At 42.9% G+C, this 22,424-nt stretch overlaps 1 long non-coding RNA gene across 1 annotated transcript in view; it reads right to left on the reverse strand.

The window, feature by feature from the left end:
* LOC137356585 (uncharacterized) overlaps positions 1 to 22,156 on the reverse strand; it is a 208,299-nt gene extending 186,143 nt beyond the window's left edge. Inside the window, exons 1-2 of the long non-coding RNA XR_010971097.1 lie at positions 22,060 to 22,156; positions 9,945 to 9,983 (exon numbers count right to left, since the gene is read on the reverse strand). This is a non-coding gene — a long non-coding RNA (uncharacterized lncRNA). The remainder of the gene's footprint in view (positions 1 to 9,944; positions 9,984 to 22,059) is intronic.
* Between the last annotated feature and the right edge of the window lie 268 nt (positions 22,157 to 22,424).

A 22,424-nucleotide genomic window follows, 5' to 3' on the forward strand; every position in this document is an offset into this window, starting at 1 on the left:
GATAAGACCAAATACAAATAATTTAAACTGCTTTTTTCTTAGCAGGTGAATACACAGAGCAACAGAGCAATAGTTATGATCAGATTCACTTAGTTCAATCAGGACACTTGTTTTTGCATAATAACAAAAATAATGAACATGCTACACTTTCCCAAATCACTGGACCATCTTGCTCGATTTAAATAAAGTAACTTCCAGCTCTCCCTCTGCAATTGTAACCATCTGAACCAGCACAAAGTTTGCCCATACAGATCTTGGTTTGAAAACCTGTCAGTATGTGTTTCTATCTATCTTTTATTTCCCTGTGTTCACAAATAGAGGGCAGGGTCTGGGACTTGGAACCTCCCAACATAATGAGTATAAGGTGTTTATCTATTAATAAGACAGGCTGACAAATTGGTTATTGTTCACAGTCTTTGGAGAAACAAATTTATTCCCTGCCCTTTTGTATAGTAACCACTTTTCATCTTGTGTTTTTTCTTTAAATTTGAATGAACACACTTTGCTTTTCAAAAAAAAATCTCTTCCTAATCCTAGCTGTGAAAAAATGGGCATAAAATCCCAATGTACAACAGTGTCATTTGCACTGTAATTATACAAAGTTCTTTTCTGCTTCATATCTGTTTATTTTGTAAAAGAAATTACAAAGATATTTGTAAAAGAGCTTACGACAAAGATGGTGCACTTTAATGAGCCAATAATTTGCGCGTGTATATATGTACTGTGATGTATTAAGCATTTTTGCACTATAGTTTCTTGCAGATATTCAGAACATAAACGCAACTTGCTTGTAATAAATTATGATATAGGACAGTGTTATTATTTTGTAGGCTAACTTGTCACTGCAGATCGCACTAAAAATCAGTTCATATTAAAGTTTGCATTTTTCATTTAGTCAAATGTGCATCACTTAGGCCTGGATAGGATTTCACATTTTGCCTGGACTGCATCTAATGCAGCTTCGTGGATGGTATCCTATTCGAATCAATGGGCTATTCCGGATAGAGTCATTAATAGTAATTGACTTTTCAGCTCTGTTGCTGGAGACTGCATAATTTATGAAAACCTCCCTCTGTGCAGTCTTAAATAATAGATTGTGGCTTGTGTGAGAGGGCAGCTCCTAGCACAGCACCAATCTGAAGTAACAGGCACTTCAGAGTTTGTACTTTCTCTTATTGCTTTTTCATTCGACTCCTCAGGCACTGATACATTTTATTGGGTTTCATTTTAATCAAAAATTATTTTAAAACAGAAACATCTACAACATTCCACTACTGACGTTAATGAAGGAATGCTTAGACATTCTGATAAATTATTAATTGGCGACCACGTAGCTTCTGGATGCATCTGGCACAGATAATGTAATTATGGCGAAATTACATCGAAAAATATTGCCAAACAGCAGCTTTTTTTTGCGCAAAAATTTACTTTAGCAAGGTCATCACATTGCTGAGCCTCCATCCACAGTCCACAGTGGATAGTTAGGAGGGAGACTGGGAGTAAAAGGTTCATTTTTGGTATTGAATTTACTGAGGTTGGGGCTTGTTCATTTTTATGTAAATCAAACATTGAAATTACGGTGATCTGTGCACTTTTTAAAATTAGTACTTATTGATTTAAAGGCACCCTATTAAGTGTTGTATTTGTACATATTAAAAAGACATCACAGTAGAACTGAGTGATACCTATCTGTCTCTCTACTTGCCTGTCTGTCTATTTATCTATCTGTAACAGATAGTTCCCAAACTGGGGGAGGGGGGAGGGCATACACCTATGAGGGGGCATCAGAAGGATGTCAGGGAGGACAGGCTGGCTATAAAGAAGAGTCACTGATGTGTCACACTCATGAGAACTGCAGCGATGAAAGTACAGAACCAAACAGAAGAGTTATAAAAAAAACTGGAGCAATTTTAAAGAGACTGGTACATGGGCTGTCAACAAAATGGAGGACAAGCCTCATGACACTCAGCATCTCTTGCATTCAAATCCACATCCATGTCTACGAAGATTTACTAAGACTGAAAACCAATTAAGCTCTGTCTGCATGGAAATGTGACAGATAATCACACCTGGATGTAAGCTATATTCAAACACAATAATAAGACCTTTCGCAGACTTCTCACATCTCCTCAGAATAGTGCCATCATCAAGGCCATTATACAGCCCAGCTAGGACCGAAATCTGAAGGGATATGGGCAAAGCCAACCCTTGTAAAAATATTCACCTTAAAATATAATCGTTTTGAGGAACAAAGGGGGAATCTTTTCAGGACAGGGCTAGAGAGAACAATATCGGTCTGATCTGTCCTCAGTTTTCACAGTATAACAACAAAAAAGCCATTTTGAATTCTAGCAAGGCTAAGGGGGAGAGAGATAGATTCCAGCCAATACAGTTGAACCCTGCTGAGACAAGCAGAAACTAGCTACAGCAGAGACAAGAGAGTGCCTTTGCAAAAACAGCTTTTTTACTGGTGAAAATTGACCTAAGAAATCAGCTTCGCCTTCAACCCAAAGTGAACTGCCAGGATACTGCAACAACCCAACGAATACCAGACATCCAGCCAACAGGCCTGCAACTTTAAACATTCACCTTCAGAGGAGGATCCCACAGATTACTCCTGAAACAACAGACTTTTACAAAGTGAACTCTGAACACCTTTCACCTTGTACTTTTCTATCTAACTTCTCTTCAGAGTGTGCGTGTGCGTGAATGCCTGTGTGAGTGGTGTTGTGATTATTTAGGGATTTGTTAAAAAAAAGTTATGAGAAAACCTGTCATTTGTCTGTTTATTTGACCCTAAAGACACTCAGGGGCTAAAGCATCATTTTCATAAAACATGATTGTGGCCAGTTGGGACGTGAACAGTGGCAACCACTCACACCCCTTACCACCTGCCCGTAACAGATGTGACCTTGTGGAGCATATGGAGGTTCATCAAAAGCCTGAATTTCTTTAAAATTTAGGGAAACTGAGCAAATTTACGTTTAAATTCAAAGGCAAAGTATACACCAATGCAGCCTCAGAACATGGAACCACGGATAGGACGGTCTCAGCACAGAGCCTCAGAGCCCCTATCCAAGGCTCTATACTGAGACCGCCCCATCTAAGGCTGGATTGCTGTATATTTTGTCTCTAAATTTCAGTATAAATTTGTTCAGTTTCTTCAAAATTTTAAGAAATTCAGATTTTTGATTGCCAATCTACCATAGTAAAGCAGGAAGGTGGAGTGAGGCTGTTTTTATGTCAGCTGCAGGGCCCCATCAGGCCAGCCTATCTCTTCACAATATTATAGTTTGCAACCAGTCCAGATGATCCTTGCCTGAACTGACAGCAGCGCCGATATACCATTTCAAATTAAAATGCTGCCAACACCCCGGCTATACAACTGCGATAACTGTGATGATTAGTGTTAGAGAATTATAAAGAAATGGAACATTTTTTAAGGCATAATGTTGAGAATGTTCATCCCGTGAAAGAAACAAGTAGAGCCGATCAAAAAATAAGAAATATGACCCTCTCGATTTGGACTTGGGATTCACATTTACTGGTTCTAATAAAAAATCGGCCGTCGCAATGTATTATTTGTGTTAAAGATCTTGCATAATATTTTTCTAAAGGAGTTGCAAGGGCTTGCCTGGGTTCAAAATCTGTTTTCAGAAGGCTTTGTGGCAAATGGCAAGACTGTCATAAGTCTAAAAAATAATCTAATCGACGGTGCTGGTGACTCTGTTCTGAGAGATAATTTTAAAGACATGCCTCTAGATCAGTTCAGGTTGCAGTTCAAAAATGAATTCTCTGAGGTTATCCCAAGAGCCACTGAAATTCTTGTTCACTTCACCTCAAACTTTCTGTGTGAAGTGCGATTTTGTTATCTTATTTGCATTTAAGAAACTGTTGAAGTCGCTTAAAAATAGAGACCAATTTGCAGTTGAAACTCTCCAAAATCAAATCAAAATTACACAGATTGTAGGCTGGCAAACAGGCTTATTCTACTCACTGAGATAAGGGTGAGTATCGAGTTCGGGTTTATAAGTTGTATAGGACTGATACTTTGCTCTTTATGTTGTCTTCTGTTTTATACAATATGTTATGATAGCCAACAAAATAAAATCCTCTTGTTCAGTGCAAAAATTGATATGTATTCATAAAAATCTGGAGATGAAATTGGTCTTCTCCAGTAGTGTGATAGGGGCTCATAGCAAATCAGCAGCCTGATTTACACTGGGTACAATTATCGTTTCCATTGTAGTCAATGTCCAAAATAAAGGTTTGACTAAAATAAATTAAAAAACAAAAAAAAAAGTTTCACAATAAAATAATTAAATTTATCTGTGGAATTGTCTTTTGTGTCATGTAATGGTATCATTAAAATTTTTGAGCCTTAGCTTTCTCAAAAGCTTGCAGGCCTAGAGCTGATATTTTTGACCAGAGTTCTGCCTAACTTTATGTTCTTCCTCCCCAATTCTGGCAAACCGTAGCCCCCATTTGAACCTATCCTGCTTAATGAGAATGGGGCAGGGTTAGTAAATGGAGCCCAAAATCAGGCGGAATGCAAATTGTTGTTCCGTTCCAAACCTGTCAGACTTGTTTGGTTAAATTCTTGACTTTCTCCCCTCTAGTTTACCAAATCTCAGGAATCTCTGCCCTTCCCAGGAATCCCCAGCCCCCTGCTACAGAACCCAAGAACATCCTACCAGTATTGAAAAGCCCCAGAGTCACCTGCATTACTGCCACATCCCATCAACGTCCCCTATGCTGTGAAATGCTGGCTACCTATCTGAAACCTGCTGCACCAAGTAATGTAACCTGGGTTTTGCAAAAGGTAGTAGACAGGAAGTAAGCATGTCAGCAAAGAAAAGAAAGACTTGCATTTATATAACACCTTTCACAACCTCAGGCCATCCCAAGGTGCTTCACAACCAACAAGGAACTTTTGAAGTGTAGCCACTGTTGTCATGTAGGAAACGCGACAGCCAATTTGTGCACCACAAGCTCCCACAAACAGCAATATGATAATGGCCAAATAATCTGTTTTAGTGATGTTGATTGAGGGATAAATATTGGCCAGGACACCAGGGAGAACTCTCCTGCTCTTCTTGGAAATAGTGCCATAGGATCTTGTACACCTACCTGAAAGGGTTTAACATCTCATTCTAAAAGTGGTATCTTTGACAGTGCAGCGCTCCCTCAGTACTGCACTGGAGTGTCAACCTAGAATTTTGTCCTCAAGTCCTTGAATGGGACTTGAATCCACAACCTTCTGGCTCAGGTGACAGTGCCAACAACTAAACCAAGGCTGACACTATGATATATAACATAAAATAAAATGATGATAATATAGTGTAATAAGAAGACAATTGATGAGGTAAAGAAGGGAAAAAACAAAAAGGTTAGTCTCAATCTTTGTCCAATAGAAATCCCAGTTCCATTTCGGTGAACAATGACCTGAGTTAATAAAAACAGAAAGTGCTGGAAATACTCAGCAGGTCAGGCAGCATCTGTGGAGAGAGAAACAGAGTTAACGTTTCAATTCTGAGACCTTTCATCAGAAACTATGCTCCTTTGTTTAATGGAACAAAATCAGTTGCGTTTAGGGAAGGAGAGGAGAGAGTTAATTTAGTTCTTCATTCACTTTTTAGAATTCATGTTTAGTTCCTCTTGATTACACATCATTGTTTGGGCTGAGAGAGAGGCGATATCACAACTGAGAGATTGTACCAGCAGGAAAGATTGAATAGGCTGGGGCTTTTTTCTCCAGAAAAGGGAGGACCTGAGGGGTGATCTGACTGACGTCTTCAAAATTATGCAAGGGTTTGATAGGGGGTTGATGTTGACAAGATGTTTCCATTGAGGACAAGATCTGAACTAGGGCCCATGAATATAAGAAAGTCACTAACAAATGCAATAGGCAACCCAGCAGAAGGTTCTTTACCCAAAGAGTGGCGAGACTGTGGAACTCGCTACCACAGGGAATAGTTCAGCCAAATAGCAATAAATGCATTTAAGTGGAAGCTATATAAACAGATGAGTGAGAAAGAAATGGAAGTATTGATAGAGTTAGATGAAGAAGGTTGGGAGGAAGCTCACGTGGAGCCTGATGGGCTGAATGGCCTGTTTCTGTGCTGTAAAATACTTTGTAGCCTAGAGGTGTTGCAACTGTTACAATGTGAAAAAGTGCAGGATTTGCAGCCCCTCAATCACTCTTTGTTGCCATCATAGAAGCATCCATGCAAGCAGTGGCATCAAACAACATTCCTGTTGCTTAGGTCTGAGTTTCAACATCTATGGGTGGGGGAAGAGAGAAAGAGCAAAGAGACAGTGAAACCAAGATAAATATGTTAACTGATTCAATCTTGCTGCATATCTAACCTAACATAGTTGAAGATGTGGTATTCCACTTTGAAGACCGATTAAGTCATTCAGTGAGGGAAATGAAGAGCAAAGCAGTACATTGGAGCTTGACATTAAATCCAAAGTTCCACTATAAGTGTGTTTTTTCTTACTGGCCTACATAGATAGCCTTTAAAATGATCACTGTTGATGTTCTTAAGATGCACTACAGACCGATTTGTTTCAGACATGCAACATCACACACCACAGCTGCCAAGTTGAATTGTGCAGGTGCATCTTATCATGGTGGGCACCCGGAAGGCACATCAATATATCAGACTTCCCAATCACTGGATTTAATTGTGAATTCCACTGAATCTACAGCCTTGTTATCAACTGCCTCCCACTGCAAATCTCATTAATGCGACCTGGAAGACATACTTGGCTGGTTTCATTGGGATTTAAAGGGACGCTACTGATTAATTGGTGTTGGTTATAGATGCGTGTGATTTTATCACTAAATCTATGTAAATTAAAAAGAATGTTTATATTCAAGTGTAAAAGCATTCCTGAACCTCTACCAAAGACTGGCATCTTGTGTACAGACTGGCACCCTTTCCGAAGCAGTGTATGGCACAGTGTCAGCCACTATATGCTATCACTTGCTCAGACAATTGTTGCTGCAGCTGAATGTGAGGAAAAGGCATGACTAGCTATGTTAGGAATGTGCTAGACAAACAGCTAAGAAAAATTTTAACAAGGGCCCTCAGTTTCCATTTTAACAGCTTATAAAAAAATTAGAGGCAGGATTTTTCCTGTGGGCATCAGGACCCTGCTGTCAGGCTCAAACGGGGGTCAGAAGCCCGCACTGTGTGGGAAACCGTCACTCACCTGCTATTTTTCCTGACTTGGCCAATTAGTGGCCAGAGATTGGACTGTCAAAGCTGGATGGCCAATAGGAGGCTCCGGCTTGAAAGCAGCAGCAGCAGGATGCCATTCAAGGTAAGTGAGGGAGAGGGCACCCCAAAACGGAGGCACTCCCTCTCCAACGTTTTCAAATTTAAAATTAAAAAGGCCTTTGAAGTCGGGCCACCACTGTGGGTGAAGGTGGATGTTGGAGGACACCTCTGCAGGGCATCCTGCGGCTGCTGCTGAACCCAGGCAGGCAAGCAGGGAGGGCCTCTAAGCCTGCCTGAAGCGCTGGCCCAACAGCTTCAAGGCACCTGTACTATCCCCCGCCACCTGTGAGGACCCTGGAGGCTGACTGGAAAATCCCAGTTGGCCTCCTTCAGTAGACCTCAATAGGTCTTTAATTAACTTAATAAGCTACCCACTATTTGTAGGTAAGTAACCCTGTCGCCCCCTCCATTCCGCCTCCTGCAAAATGGCCCGAGGGCAGGATGGAGCTGGGGAACCGTCACACAGGCAGACGGTGTGAAATCCGGCACCCACCCGCCTCCATTCCTGCCCCCAGTGGGGGCTAAAATTCCAGCCCTACATAGAATTTACAGCACAGCCATTCAGCCCAATCCATGCCAGTGTTTATGCTCCACAAGAGCTTTGGTCCATCCCTCCTCATCTAATCTTATCAGCATATCCTTTTAATTCCTTTCTCTCACATGCACTTATACAATTTCTCCTTAACTGCATCTGTGCTATTCACCTCAACTACTCTTTGTGGTAGTGAGGTCCATATTCTAACCACTCACTGGGTAAAGACAAATAGATTTATTAGCGACTGTCATATATTTATGGTCCCTAGTTCTGATCACAAGTGGAAACATCTTCTGTATGTCGAGCCTATCAAACAGTTTCATAATCTTAAAGACCTCTATCAGGTCACCCCCTCAGCTTTCTCTTTTCAAGAGCAAATAAAGAGATCCCGCCCATTTGATCTTTTCTGCTAAGCATAACCAATCAGTTCTGGTATCACCTTTGTAAATCTTCTTTGTGTCTTCTCCAGTGCCTGTAGATCCTTTTTATAACATGGAGACCAGGGATAGGATTTTTCCTCAGGGGCAGGAAACAGAGGTTGGGATTGCTTCCGGATCCTGAACCCGCCCTGGGAGAGAGAATAGTCACACATTGTGATTTTCATGGGGGAGCCCCCTTAATTGGCCTGGAGACAGGCTCGGCATTTGATGAGGAATGGTGGGTGAGCTCTCAAAGCTAGAGGACCAATCAGAGGCCTTCCAGTTCGAAAGAAGCTGCAGGCTGCAGCAGAGGGTGAGTAATAGGGAGGGTAGCAAGATGGAGGTACCTCTTGCCAACTTTTTTAAACTTAAATTTCAAAATGGATCTTGCAGCCAGGCTACTACTGTGGCGAGGGGGGCGGGGTGGGAGAATTCTTCTACAGGGTGGCCTGTGGCTGCTCCTGCACCCATGCGGGCAGGGAGGGCCTCTAGGTCTGCCTGAAGCACTGGGCACCACCCTCTCCCCGCTGCCAAGTGGCTGTCTCCAGTAATGTAAACTGGCCCTTGCTGTCTGCGGTAACCTGGAGGCTGACTAAAATCCCAGTCAGCCTCCTTTATTTGGCCTCAATAGGCTCCTAATGCGGGTGGGTAGCTCTGCTGCCCCGCCCCCCCATTCCACCTCTGCAAAAATGGCCTGGAGGCAAGATGGAGCAGGGGAACCAGCAAGCTGGTCGTGGGGCTATTTGGAGCTCCTGCCTGCCTCCGTTCCCAGCCCTGGGTCTCAAAGTCCTGTCCCAGAACTCTACACAATTCTCTGTGTGGTCTAACTAAGGTTCTATATAAGTTTAATGTAACCTCACTGCACTTCAATTCTATCCCTCTAGAAATGGACCCCATCACTTTGCTTTTTTAGTGGCGTTATTAACCTGTGTCACTACTTTTATTGATTGTACATCTGTACCCTTTGATCCTTTTGCTCTTCTACCCAACTTAGGCTCAATTTTCCAAGCAGTATGTGGCCTCCTTATTCTGTGTTATGGGGTTCAAGAAGACCCACCATTACTTTCACAAGGGCCACTAGGGATTGGCAATAAAGGCTGGCCTTGACAGCAACACTTTCACCTTGAGAATGAATTTTTAAAGTTTTCTTCTTTGCAATCATTAAAAAAGATAAAACTGGCTGAATCTCTTTGGGTGCCGAGGAAAGTTTGAGGGAGGCAGGTATCAATGAAGGATCAATGGGGCATAGAGCAAATCCTACATTACACAACATATGGTCAAGAAGAGAAATTGGGAAAGGTGAGTGGAGATAAATTGGCTGATTTCTTAAAGAAATTGTTTCAAAATCTAGGTTGACTCATCTTATTACAACTTTATGAAATCTTTGTTACAGTTAAAGGCTACCCAGGGTGCACTGTTGCAGTCATCAGAGATGCAATCAACACAGAATCACTGATTTGATGTGAATTTCACTATTTTACACACTATTCATGCTGTAAAAACCATTGAAAATGTTAAGAAGTGTTGAATGAGATCTAACTGAGATTTTAATGGCGTACTAAGTCATAATTACTGTTGAACCACCTCGCTGATCTTGAAAAACAAATTTTGTAATTCCATTCCACGATAGAAATTCCATGATTTTTTTTAAATAATAAAAAATAATTTCATTTTAATTGTGTTTGATATTTCAGCTCTTACCTTAATTGCATGTGTATGTCCCATTCTTTATTTTGCTTTCTGTAAAATGATCGAAATTGAATTATAATCTTGGCTTTTTACTTCCTGGTCTGTGCTCTGTGAGAATTCTTCAATTTGTTTGACTAATCAGCCTGCTTGATGATTTCACTATTGCTGGATGCCATAGATCCTGTATAGATGGTGCCAGATTGAAAGTCACATTGAAATAGGGGGGGAAAAATCAATGTCGAGAGATGCTAAATCTTTGTGGGCAGCTTTTTGTCAAGGTCAGTGGCAAATGTCGTCCCTTCACCACTGACCGCAAAATCTGGTCTAATGTTTGAGCTCCCCTGATGATTCAGGGGGAGTTGCTAAATGTGTGCATATATAGTTTTGTCCAGTGAAATTCCTTTTGCTTCCTCTTAATAGCTTTCTAATAACTTTCTTCTCCACACAAATGACTGCAGCTGGAGTTGATGTGATGGTGGGACTGATGAAAAGGGATTACATACACTTGCCTGAGTAAATAGGGCTCATTATGAAATGTGCTTCCTGTGACCTCATGCCACTTTTATCTTCTATGACAAAGGTCACCTCACCACTGTAAGGTGCCTTCCTCCCCGAGTACCCCAAAGGCAGATTGGCAACCTTTAAGGAGCCATCAACAGCCATATTTATGGATTTGTGTTCAAACACACAGACTGTATGAACAGCAGGAATCATATGTGGAACTAAATCCTAATATCACATTATTAAATGAATGACATAAACCAAACACTTCAAGGGGGAAAGTGGTTAGTGTAACAATGATTTCATTAGAAATAATTGAAATAATTAATGATGATTGATTGGTGCCCAATGCTCTAAATACTCTAAACACTGCTCAACTTAATCTGTAATACAGCATGCATTGCTTATGACACCATAGAAAATACACTCTAAAGTCTTTAGTATAACACACTTCTTATGTCTTACTAATATAATTCAAATATTTTCTTATTAATTCAATCATAGAATTGTTTTGCTAGTATTTCCTCCTTGACTTTGGGGCAGTTACTTTTGAAGTAGGAAGTATTCTATCCAACAAAGAGGTTAAAGAGAGGTCATTTCACTTTTCCCAGCCAAATAAAGGTCAATTGTTTGACTCATCTGTCATGCTTAATCAGCTGATGAAAAGTCAACTGAGTTACAGCTTGCAGTGCTTCTATTTCAGGCATAAATCTTACACAGTATCAGTTCATAATGTGTTACTTCCTGATAACTTTGTCCCCCTTATAGCATTGTACTCAAGGGTGTGTATCTGAAACTGTTAAGAGTGCACACTTAGTTTTTATTTCGGTTTTGCAATGAAGTTGTTGCTTTTAGGGAAATGTTATAGAAGAACTTTGTAACCTCCCTCCACTTCTGTTTCACAGTTATATCCAAGGAAATGTGAATTAGTGCATGCCAAGGTTCAATACAAGCATTTTAGTTAGGCCTGAAAGGACTCATTTTATTCTACATATTAGGTGTCTTAAGTTTGGAGATTATAGAGGTAGGTAACATCTGAAAAGATCAAATAATTCACAAGATATGCTGGGCAGGAGAACAGGCAGTACTGCCAATGGAGTAAAACAAAGCCAGGATACAATAGTGGAAGTGTGAGAATAGAAGAGTGTTCTGGAGTTTTACTTGATTACTTTTGTGGATCTTGGAGGATTTGTACAGAGATTAATGGAGTAATTTCATCAAAATTGTGCTCCCAGCATAGAGTATCGCCCCCACTGGCCAGGGTTCATAACAGGAATTAGGGCACGAGCCCCCCAAAATATTCCATCTGGAAAAGTGTAATGATGGGAATTTGTAAAAGCATGTAAGCTTTGGCTCAGTGGTAGCACGCTCACCTCTGAGTTAGAAGCTTGTGGGTTGAAGAAGCTTAAGCACATAATCCAGGCTAACACTCCAGTGCAGTATTGAGGGAAGGCTGCAGTGTCACAGGTGCCATCTTTTGGAGGAGACATTAAACAGAGGCCTTGTCTGCCTTCCTAGATGGACGTATATGGTTCCATGACACTATTTTAAAGAAGAGCAGGGGAGTTCTCCTTTGTATCCTGGCCAATATTTATCTCTCAAACATGTTACCTTGTATCAAACAGATTATCAGGTCATGATCACATTGCTGCTTGTGGGACTTTGCTGCACAAACTGGCTGCAGTATTTCCTACATTACAACAGTGACTACACTTCAAAATGTGCTTCAATGTACTTTGGGGCATCTTGACATTGTGAAAGATGCTCTATAAATGTAAGCCTTTTTTCCCTTCCTTTTACTTTAAATGATTTGGGGACAGGCCCAGGTGCAGTAGATTGCATGTTGATTGTGGAAGGAGGGTGGTTGATGACCTTTCCCTATTGTGGGGTTCTTATGCTGGGATTAAACCAATAACAAATCAAATGTCTTCCAATTTCTAACACAGTAACCAAAATAAAACTGCCAGAGCCCAACTTCCCTCCGTAAGCATGTGTACAAAGATATGATTGTACAATCATGATAGTCCCAGTGCAAAATGACAATGGTATTGAAATTTTCTGGGGGCGGGGGGTCTCCAAGTGTCTTGGCCTCTTCAGCAGGACATCATTCAGAGAAATCGCACCAATGGCTGTTTTCAGCTGTCTATGTCATTCCTCTGGGAGCTCTGCCAATCTCCTGCTGAAATTGTGGTGGGCGACTAGGAGAACTCCCACAGAATCTAGGGACCAATTACTCACTACCATTCTCAGCTCTTATGCTCATTTGATGAAGGTGTAAATGGCAGTGAGATTTTTTTTATTTGTTTCATGGGATGTGGGCATCGCTGACAAGGCCAATATTTGTTTTCCTTGAGAAGGTGATGGTAAGCTGCCTTCCTGAACCGCTGTGGTCCATCTGGAGCTGTTAGGAAGGGAGTTCTAGGATTTTGATCCAGCGAAAGTGAAGGGATATAGTTCCAAAGCAGGATGGTGTGTGTATTGGAGGAAACTTGCAGGTGCTGGTGTTCCCACATGTCTGCTACCCTTGTCCTACTAGGTGGAAGAGGTCGCATGTTTGGAAGGTGCTGTTGAAGGACTCTTGGTGACGGTACACACTGCTGCCACTGTCCATCAGTGGTGCAGGGAGTGAATGTTTAAGGTGGTGGATGGGGTGCCAATCAAACGGGCTTTGCCCTCAATGGCGTCGAGCTTCCTAAGTGTTGTTAAAGCCGCACTCATCCAGGCAAGTGGAGAGTATTCCATCACACTCCTGACTTGTACCTTATAGATGGTGGAAAGTCTTTGGGGAGTCAGGAGGTGAGTTACTCGCTGGCCTCTGGCCTGCTTTTGTAACCACAGTATTTATGTGTCTGATTCAGTTCAGTTTCTGGTCAATGCTAAACCCCCTCCGGATGTTGATGGTGGGGGATTCAGTGATGGTAATGCGTTGAACATCAAGGGGAGATGGTTAGATTCTCTCTTGTTGAAGATGGTCATTGCCTGGCACTTGTGTGGCATGAATGTTCTTGCCACTTATCAGCCCAAGCCTGGACATTGTCCAGGTCTTGCTACATATGGACACGGACTGCTTCAGTATCTGAGGAGTTGCAAATGGTACAATCATCAACGAGCATCCCCACTTCTGATCTTATGATGGAGGGAAGGTCAACGATGAAGCAGCTGAAGATGGTTGGGCTTAGGACCTGAGGAAATCCTGCAACAATGTCCTGGGGGTGAGATGATTGGCCTTCAACTAAAGGCCTGCTACCCAACCCGAACCCAACGGGACAACATATGTCGGGTTCAAGTCAGGTCGGGCCCCTCTTCCAGGTCTGTCTTTCGGGCCCGGGTAGGTCGGGCCGAGTCTGGGTTGGGCTCAGGTCGGGTCGGGTCGGGCTTGGCACACACGGTAAATGCTCTGCCAGTAAGTATTAAAAATAACAAACTTACCTGAGCTGGAAGTTGGGGACAAAACTGAGTCTGCGCAGTGAGCGAGTGACGTCACTATTACGCATGCGCTGCAGCTTCGTGGAGCTTTTCAGTCCGAAGGCAAATAAAGGGATGGTCAGATCGGGCTCGGGTCGGGTTGAGTGGGGTCGGGTCAGGCTCGGGCAAAATTGGGGGGACTTGGGCCGGGTTGGGCTCCGGTCCACTGTGGATCGGTCGGGTTCGGGTCGGGTTCTTTTTCCCGATCTGAGCTGGCCTTTACCTCCAACAACCACAACCATCCTCCTTTGTGCGAGGTATGATTCCAACCAATGGAGAGTTTCCCCCCTAATTCCCATTGATTTCAATTTGACTAGGGACCCTTGATGCCACACTCAGTCAGGACCAAGGCTGTAATGAAGTCAGGAGTTCAGTAGCCCTGGCGGAAGTCAAATTGAGCATCAGTGAGCAGGTTGTTGCTGTTTAAGTGCCACTTGATAGCACTGTCCATTATTTTGCTGATTATCGAGATCAGACTGTTGGGGACAGGACATACCTGGGAAATTTTTCACATTGTCGGGTAGATGCCAGTGTTGTAGCTTGGCTAGGGGCACAGCAAGTTCTGCAGCACAAGTCTTTTGTTAAACAAGGACAGATATTTATGCTACTATGCACAGACACTGACCAGCAAGCAGTCCCAGCAAAGCAAACTGGGATGAAGCATCAGCTGCCCTCAAACCAACGCTCCTAGAATGATTGACGCTGAGCCAACCTGGGCTTTCTCTTTTGTCTTTCACTTTTTTTTAAGGAGGGTTTTGTCTTGTTCCCCTGAACAAATTATTTTGCTTTCCTTCCCCTCCATCCCCATTACCAAATTAACTACAAGGGTAGAATTTCATTATGACAAAAGCAAAATACTGCGAATTCTGGAAATCTGAAATAAAACAAAAAATTCTGGAAATACTCAGCATCTGTGCAGTGAGGAACAGAGTTAATGTTTAAGATTGATCAACTTTCATCAGAAAAGACACCAACTTATTTCCTATTTTGGCGAGGCCCTCACACACATTGCCTGAAATATGCTTGTTAAATTGGGCAGGATTTTGGTTTGCTGATGAGGTCCTGGATATTACTGGAGGGAGCATGAGGAAACAAAGAAACAATTTGAGTGGAACAGAAGACTAACCAACAAACAGGAGCAGAGAGCAGACAATTTGGGAGGCATTCTCACAGGAAATAAACATGGTTCCTGTCACCCAGCCAGCAGGGAAGGATACCCTTAAGAAGGAGTTCACCTCGAAGAAAATTGAAAAGCAGGGAGTACCAGCAGCCATTTGACCTTTGAGCAGATGGTCTGCTTTTTGAGTAAAGTTTTACAGATCTGAAACTGAAATGCAAACACCAAAGAACACGACTTTCTATCCCCTTTTCATTAGCATACATCTCAGGTGTGTGGAGGTGGACAGGATTTCCATCTGTTGCAGAGGTGCACCCCTGATTGTAGCCAATGAGCCAATGATCCATCCTGAAAGACATTTACATTTTGGAAGGGAACTCCTCCTGCGCCGCTGAGTCATATTTGGTGGGGACACAGGGTGGTGGGTGTGCGGCTGTTCCAGCAACAGGCTGGTGCTTTTTGGGATGAGGGGGGTGGAATTTTGTGGAGACAGGTGTATGCCCCTTTCAGCCCCAGAAAGATATTGCAGCCCACTGCCAGCCACTAAATAAGCCCTGCTACCTTCCCACGGAGTTTGTCTCCTCCCTAAATTACCTGCTCTCTTCTGGCTTGGCTTGCCCAAGATGCTGTCAGATTTTCCACCTCACGCAGTCTGGGGAGCTGCCTGTTTGCACTTATTGAGCACTCTGCAACTTGCCCCAATTACGCTGAGGAGGGCCAAACCAAATGTTGATCTCAGGTGGGTCGCAGCACCCAGTCTGTGCCCTTATTGCACTGGCTTCAGAATTCTCCATCAAGGTAGCGAACAATGATCATGAACTGATCATCTGTTGTCTCCTCTTTCAACAGAAAGTCAAATATCTATGAAGAAGCAAGCCAGTGCCTTGGCCTTCAGTCCACATTACGACTGCATCAAGCCTTGGAGTGGTTTCAGAGGAGATTTAGCAGAATGGTACCAGGAATGAGAGATCTCAGTTATGTGGTGAGACTGGAGGCACAGAACCAGTGAAGAACAGACTTAATAGAGGTGTTCAACATCATGGATAATTTTGATAAGGGTAAATAGGAGAAACTGTTTCCATTGGCAGAAGAGGTCATCAAAGGGCACAGATTTAAGATAATTGACAAAAGAAAGAGACTTGAAGAGGAGAATTAAGTTACACAATTAGTTGTTAGGATCAGGAATGCACTGCCTGAAAGGCTGGAGGGAGCTGATTCAATAGTGACTTTCAAAAGGAAATTGGATAAATACTTGAAAGGGAAAAGTTTGCAGGGCCATGAGGAAAGAGCAGGGGAGTAGGACTAATTGGATACCTCTTTCAAAGAGCTGGCACAGGCACAATGGGCTGAATGGCCTCCTTCTGTGCTGTGAGATTCTATCACCTTTTAACTGTCACTAAGCACCAGCTCAGAAATATCAATTTTTAGATGATCTTAGTGACATTCAGGAGGCATTACAGAGTGAGAGAAACATTGCAAGTGAGGAAGGGAAAGATAGGACAGTCTGCGGTAGGTACAGTACTCTGGCTGACCTTGTTGAACTCCTTCAGGATTCTCAGCTCATGCGTCCACCTTTCAAGTAGAAGTTTCATGCAAATGACTCGTATGTATTTGTAACACATGTTGGAAGCTGCATTTGCTTCTGTGGTGAAGTGCACCACTGAGTTTTGTACTGTCACAAAGGAACATTTAAGAAGGCAAGCTTCCACTGAGCAGCAAGCTACATCTGGAGGGGAGACCTCAGGTACACAGAAGTAGGTGGAACATCTCATGAATTAATATTATAGTTCAGCTGGGATGTTACACCCATGATGTGACCAGGGTGGGCTTAAATGCAATTGGAGATTGTATTGTGAGAACCACCAGTAAGTGATTTACAGATCTCATAGGGGTGCACTGGTTTGTGCTCATACAGATCAGTGGCCAGCTTAAGGCTTGTCCACCAACAATGGTGTGTAGGACAGCTGGTGGCTTCTCAGAGCAGCACCACAATCTTGCCATTCAGTGTCTCTGACCATCTGGTCAGAAGAACGTATGATATTCTTACAAAAATGTTGCACAAAAATTGGAAGTAGTGGGACATCAGAACCTGAAGAAAGTTCTCAATAGGCTTCAGATGGAGCCACCTGGTCCTTCCACCAGTCAGTCACTAAATTTGATATGTCACAGAGTGTTGGGTTGGTGCATGAAAAGGATAAGACAGTAAACACAGTCGCTACAAGTACTCTTATGTGTATTATAACCTAACACTATAATTATGAATAAAATGACTGATGATTTGTTATTATATTTTGTTAGAATACATCCAGCAAAAACAAAATGAAACAATAAACAAATAAAGCCTCCGTTTTCCCCAAATATGGCCCTTGCTATAGGAGATGGTGAGGCTGGGGCCGGGCTGGTCCAGGCAAACCTACATCTGGGCTTCCTGCTAACTTGGCGTGTTTATGCTGCAGGCCAGAATTGAGGCCTGGACCGCCAAAGGGGAGGCAAGTGATTTTTTTTTAAAGAGTTTCTTCCTTGCCAAGAAGGCCACTGGGAAAAGCATCAGAAAGTTTCTGGGAGACCTCAGGAATTCGCTCCTCTAGTCTGGACACCTACACCACAGTTTGCAGCCTCTTACATGAGACAGGTGTTCAAAATGCACCCCGAGTGACTTGGGAGCTTGCTGAGCAGATTCTAATTCTGTGACCTCTATACTGAGTGCAAGGGTCTTTGACCTGCTGATGTGTAGGTTCAGTAACGTTGTCGGAAAAGTAGTAAAAAGGAATTTGTAAAATGAACGAAACAAAAATAAATGCACTTAAGCAACCATTGAGTTTAATAACTGAAGTTTCCACGTGCAGAGATCAGGAGAAGGACTGGCCAATTACACCTGAGCACCAGTCTTGTTCCTTGTACAGGATGCTTATGGCTTGTGTTCACCATTATTCTCCTTTGGTGATGTAAGTGGCTGGCCTTCATCGCCAGGTTGTACGGTGATGCTTCTGTTTGCTGCTGTGCAAATGAGAGTGATTCAATCCTCCCTCTCCACTGCGTATTTCGGCAGTACGAGCTGAAGCTATCCACCATTTTGTTACCATAGACACGCCAAATTGCTGTATGTTATTGCATATTCAACATTGTGCTGCCAAGATCACACATGGAGCAGTTCCTCCACCCCCCGGGAGAGAATACAAGGCAGTAGTCAGAAGTGCTTCAGGTAATGTCAGAAGAAATAAAATAAAATTTCAACCTTGAACTGACCATGATTTTTACTATTTGTTTATGAGCTTCGGGAAGTTCTTTTATTTGGTTTTGAGCCTTTTTTTATGCTGGTCGCAACACTAAGTGTTGGCATCGTGAGGTGTTTGTTTGGGAAAGGTGGGGGTGCTAAATCAGTAACTTTGGCTCAGTATAGTGCAACTCACCAAGGCTAGTCAGGAGGCTTGAAGCATTTTGAGGTTCAGACCTAATTTAAATTTTATCAGCGAGCTGCAGGTACCAAACGGGCAATCTGTCACAGCTTGCTGGTTTTAGGCGGTGGAAAATCATTTGGCTACTGCTCAGAGTTGGCCAGCAGGTAAGGCTTGTTGAGGGAGGGGGATCTTATAACGGGGGGAGCACGAACAAAAATAGGTCAGTAATGCTCCTCCCAGTCCAACAATAATCCTAAACAAAAAAACAAAAACTTTTTCTCAGCAACTGTTTAAGGACCACTGGTTAGACCACTAAATGCCCAGCACAGTTGTGACTAATGGGCATTGCACACACTCCGCTCATTATCCCATTAACATTGCAATCAGTGTATCTGCACATTTAAACAGCCTTGCACCTATTTTGGGCGTCAATTTATAGGCCTGCCTGAAAATTGAATCAGGCAGGTTAATGGGTGTCCGAGGTGTCCAGCAGATTCTCCCCTGCTAGTCACCTGTGAGAAACAGGTGAGAAACAGCTGACCGGAAGGTGCGAGTACTCCCCACCACTCAGTGTGTCCTTGAGTCACTGACACTGATATTGACAATACTGTACAGCTGCTTACCAAGAAATAATGGTTGGAATTATTCCGTCATTCTTCAGTGGAGCAGGGGATAGAGAGTTTTCCCAGTGTGTATATATATCACAGCAATCCCAGCTCTAAATATGTTTTGGCTTTTACTGGTAAGAACAAAACTGTGGAATGAGGTAAGTCCATTAGGTCTGTAAAGTTGCCATTATGATATAATAAAATCTAATGCATGCAAATGAGAAAAATATAGTATTAATCCTGAGTGTTCCCAGAATAGACCCATCTAAAATTCAATATCGGCTGTTTGTTTGAGGCACAGCCATGGATAGATTGATGACATGGCCAACTTAATAAGAGAGAGAGTGTTTTCAAACACTGCCAAGAGCAAGGTTGGTTAATATTATAGAGAAGAAGTCTATGCTTGAGCAATTATGAGTTTCAGCAAATGACTATGGCTGGCGTTCATGTTTACCTGTTGAAAATCTTTGAAGGACATCTAAAATCTCGACTGCTGCTGGCTTTATTACTCCCATAAAACTGAGGCTATGGCAGTATTCTTACCCAAATGTAATTTTGTGTTCAGTCTTCCAATATCTTACAGGTGCAAATGTTAATTCCCCTGCTTGAACAGCAGAGTTTAACTAATCGCAGTTTTATCAGCTGGGGCCGAGGTGTCTAACAGATAATCCTATCTTTATCCTAAGGAAAAAATGCCAGTCAGATGCTGGAATTTAATCCTGATATAGTCAAGAGAGAAAATAATTAACAATCTACTTGAGTGAGGGAGAAAATTTCTTTTTAACCGTCATACAAATCCCTTTGTACCTCAAATGAAGTACCACGCACTAAGTAACATTGCAATCCCGAACCTATCATCCAGCAGTAGATCAGAGCCCCAGTGGCCCATGCAGACAATGCTGATGATGACGCCAACAAAAATATCACAGTGTTAGCACCATATCATCCAAGCTTTGAGACGTCTAATTGCCCCTGTATTAAGAAGCTAACATCAGACTGGGTGCAGGAGTTGTATTTAGCATGGTGCTCTGTGCACAATTGATCCCTGTTTGCTCAACACCGCATTACACTATCTGACATGAGTGCTGACTTGGTTAACACCACCCTTCATAAAGACATTGTGCCACATGTAATTATTTTTAAAAGGAAAAAACGTAACAAAGGTCTCTTGTCTTGATGAATGCTTGCTTGTGTTTTTTTTTGCAATAATAAACTTTTGCCCTTGCATCTTATTTGATGTGGTGCCAGGTCATTCCTCTGAGACCTGCTCGTAACCCTCACAGAGGCACCATAGAATGCCACGAGTTAGACTGATCTCCAATTTATTTGAGATGGACTATTTTGTGCTGCTTGCACCAGGCAACAACTAAAAAAAAAGAGCTAAAATTCCTCAGGCGGTTACATTTGGATTGCACCCAGCCATACCCTCCACCCTGACACAGTTGGAGATCGAGGAATGATTGGGAGGGCACCTAATTGGCATGAGTCAGCACTTCAGCACCTCTTCTGTACCTGTCTCTGCTGCCCACTTACCCATTCTGCTGGGGTGTCACCCAGTAGCCTCAACTCCACCAAGTTTCCAATCATTGTGAAAAGGGGGGCCGCTCAGCCTAACTATAAAAAACATCTTCAGGATTTCAGCTACCCTAGCTGGCTTGGAGCCCACTGTTGTACTTCACCTAGTTCCTACAGAGGCTGGATTAGCCTATATCTACTTGCTGTACCAGCCAACCACAAAAACACTGGGCTCCTCAGAAGCTGGGACCCCTGGCTTGGGGAGGCCCTACTACCTGCCCATCATTTGCTTTGTGAGTTGGAGTTTCTGCCCCTTACAAATTAGTGAAGGAACTGCTGGAAATAACTGAGACCTCATGCCAGGGTTTTGCTGTCTTCATGGGAGGGGTTCCACTAGTTGTGGCTTGAGACTGACTGCACCATTATTCCAGGTGCAGGTTGACAATCTCCCAGAATTTTGAACCAAAGAACAACAGCTATTTACCTACATAACAAAAATTGCTACATTTGAATGTAATTAATTGATCATGAAACGTTGGAGATACTTCTGAGAGAAGTGATATAGTGCTATTTAAATGCAAATCTTTCTTTCGAAATGCTTGTAGCCTGAAGGATGAAACTCGCAGCTGAGATTTAAAAGAACAATATCTTCATGAAAAAATGTTCAGTGAGTTTATTTTCTTCTTAATAATTGTATAGTATTTATATAAATTAAACTAAAAATGTGCCTGAAAGTCATCCATTTATGATGTCACTATGACAAAAATGAGATGTGACTTGCCTGGCTGTTCACCCGCCACAAAAACAACAGGTTTGCCAAACATTTTTCACGAGGTCAGTGCCCCTTTAGCACAGAGTCACATGCATTCTAGGTTAATCATTTAGCAAGCTTTAATAAAGTAATTGTGCATTGAAAGTTCTTTCCTTTAGAATGTCTCATGGTGGTTACTTTACAGTCAGCTGGTTTATCAGAACAAGGGAAATGTTGCGACTCTTATAGCTACAGGGACTCCTGGGTTGAAGACAGACAAACACAGGGCTGAGTTTTCGGGCCCTACCCAGGTCGAGAATGGAGGCGGACACTGCCCGAAATTACGCGGCTGGCCAGCGTGCCAGTTTCCCGACCCTGTTCGACTTTGGGGCTCAGCAAGGCCACCCACCTCCACAAGGAGGGAAGGTAATTAGGCTTGTTAAGAGTCTTGTTAACCTGGTATTGAGGAGGCTGACTGGGATTTTCCAGTCGGCCTCCAGTTTCCTGAAGTGACGGAAGACAGTTTAACTGCCTGGGGGCGGGCACCCAGCAGCAGGCCGGAGGTCCAGCTTTCCAGGCAGGTGTACAGGCCTTACCTGCCTGCGTGGGTAGGGGTACACCCAAAGACCACATTATAGAGAGGCTCCATCACCCACCACCACACCACCCAGCCCCCGCAGCCTACCACAGTGGTGGCCTGGCTGGTTTCTGTATTTATTAATTAATTTTTTAAAGTGGCTGAGAGGGCACTGTTCTTGTTCCAGTTACTTACTGTTTACTGTAGCCGACCTCTCCTCTGAAGCAGGAAGGCCTCTGATTGCCCCTCCAACTTTGAGAGCCTGTCTGCCGCCCTTACTTCGGCAGGGAACCTGTTTCAATGCCAATTAAGTGGGGGGGGGGGGGTGCCCTGGTCAAAATTCCAACATGACTGTTTCCCCTTTGGAGCGGGTTCAGGACCCGGAAACAGTCCCGGCTCCTGTTTCCCACACCTGAAGCAAAAATTCAGCCCACAGTGTCCGATGTACACAGTTGCTGAATGTGTTTATGTGTTTAAAAAAAAAGCAAATTTCAGCAGAGCCACGGACTGATATAAACAAGTGAGCTGCAGTAAGTGTGGCTGCGAGCACTTAAATGTGG

The sequence above is a fragment of the Heterodontus francisci genome, chromosome 3, assembly GCF_036365525.1.
Source record: "Heterodontus francisci isolate sHetFra1 chromosome 3, sHetFra1.hap1, whole genome shotgun sequence".
NCBI classification, from domain to species: domain Eukaryota; kingdom Metazoa; phylum Chordata; class Chondrichthyes; order Heterodontiformes; family Heterodontidae; genus Heterodontus; species Heterodontus francisci.